This window comes from Palaemon carinicauda, chromosome 8 (genome assembly GCF_036898095.1).
Source record: "Palaemon carinicauda isolate YSFRI2023 chromosome 8, ASM3689809v2, whole genome shotgun sequence".
In the NCBI taxonomy this organism is placed as follows: domain Eukaryota; kingdom Metazoa; phylum Arthropoda; class Malacostraca; order Decapoda; family Palaemonidae; genus Palaemon; species Palaemon carinicauda.
The window spans coordinates 173,560,236-173,562,735 of record NC_090732.1 but is presented as its reverse complement, the minus strand read 5'-3'; positions in this window follow the sequence as shown (position 1 = coordinate 173,562,735).

Genomic DNA, 2,500 nt, shown 5'->3' with positions numbered 1-2,500 from the left:
ATTTTTAGGGATGAAATGTGTTAATTTTCATTGAAGGATAATGAGATAGTTAATGTTCACCACACATTATTTTAAATATGCATATACATACACATGAGTCCACATTCAGATATGAGTATATATGTATGTAATTATATGTGTGCATCATATACATATATATATATATATATATATATATTTGTATATATATATATATATATATATTCATATATATGTATATATATACATATATATATATATATATATATGTATGTGTGTGTATATGTATATGTATATGTATATGTGTATGTATATATATATATATATATATATATATTGATGTATATATATGTGTATATGTATATGCATATGTATATGTATATGTATATATACACACACACACATATATATATATATATATATATAGTATCATATTTTATATCCTAAGATTGGCATTGGAATTATGAACATTTTGGCCATAGTTTCATGCAAATCAGATAAAAATTGGCAACGCTATAACAAAAAGAATTATTTTACCTTTTTGTGATCTTGGCCTTGACTTTTGACCCAATCACTCTCCAAATCTAATCAAATTATCCTTAAATAATGGCCAATCATCCCACAAAATTTCATGAGATTCGGTCAATTAGTTTTTGAGTTATATGAATCACAAATAGACAGACAGACACAAACAATTATAAGCCAATCAAAACATTACCTTAAGAAGTTGGCGAAGGTAATAAGACAAAGATAAGTAAATCGTTTTAAATCTTGGGGTCTTTTGTGTCTAATGTAGAAACACTACCTTTAAGATTTCCTTCACATCAAATATTCATGAACACATTTCCTCAAATCTGGGGTCTTTTGTGTCTTACGTGGATGCAGAACCTTTAAGATTTCCTTCGCATCAAATATTTATGAAGACATTTCCTCCCCTTGAGGTATGTATGGAAATTTCCTTTTGCTGTAATTTCATTTTGGGTAAATATACCTCTCTGACTGTACCCTAAATAAGGAAAAGCTTTTAAAATACATATATTAATTTTGAAATGTTTTTGTAGTCATTTTTCTATAGAAAATAATGAAAATATTTATTTAATGTTTTTATTTCTGATTGATGTTTGTGTTATTTCAAAGATTTATTTTGATGTTACTGTTCTTAAAATATCATAATAGATCTTCCAGGAATAGACTAAAAACTTAAAAAAAAAAATTAATAAACAAGAGGAAGAGAAATAAGACAGAGTAGCGTGCCCGAGTGTACCCTCAAGTAAGAGAACTCTACCCAAAACTAGTGATAGACCATGGTACAGAGGCTATGGCGCTACCCAAGACTAAAGAACAACAGTTTGATTTTGGAGTGTCCTTCTCTTAGAAGAGCTGCTTACCATTATCAAAGAGTCTCTTCTACCCTTACCGAGAGGAGAGTAGCCTCTGAAAAATTACAGTGCAGTAGTTAACCTCTTGTTCAAATGAATAATAGTCTTGGGTAGTGCCATAACCTCTGTACCATGGTCTTCCACTGTCTTGGGTTACAGTTCTCTTGCTTGAGGGTGCACTCGGGCACACTATTCCATCTAATTCCTCTTCCTCTTCTTTTGTTAAAGTTTGTATAGTTTACATAGGAAATGTTTATTTTAATGTTGTTACTGTTCTTTAGATATTTTATTTTTCCTTATTTCCTTTCCTCACTAGGCTATTTTCCCTGTTGGAGCCCCTGGGCTTATAGCATCCTGCTTTTAGAACTAGGGTTGTAGCTTAGCAAGTAATAATAATAATAATAATAATAATAATAATAATAATAATAATAATAATAATAATAATAATAATAGGTGGAGTTAAATACTATGGCTGCATCGGCAGAATTCAATTTCTTGTCCAATTTCTCGATTTTTCGGACAATTCTGTTTGAAGGAGGGTCTCCTACCAAGAAATAATAATAATAATAATAATAATAATAATAATAATAATAATAATAATAATAATAATAATGATAATAACGATAACGATAAGAATAAGGATAATGATAATGATAACGATAACGATAACGATAACGATAATGATATTGATAATAAATGGATCAGTGCTTTAGATATCTATGAATCCTCCTTCTACAAATTAATTTGCAAAAATAAAAACACGTAACTCCCTCATTACAATTACAGTATGCTCATCACTTATACAGACACCAGGACGTTTCATGAAATATGAAATATTTGTATTTCATATTAAATTTGTTAGAGTATATCAATTCAAAATGAATAAAAGATAATTGAACAAACTTGTTTTTCATATATGATTCTCTTGACCTGAGTTTTAATTATAGTGTAGCATTTTTTTATGAAAGTGCTTCACTAGCAAGTTTTAGTCTCCATAAATATTTGATTTCCTCTTTTTATTTCGAAATATATCATATCAAAATTATTAAGATTGTAATTATCATTAAAATTATCATTTCTTAAATTATTAAAATTATTTTGTAGTTTTGATATTATCCTTTTTAGAATTATGAAAATTATCA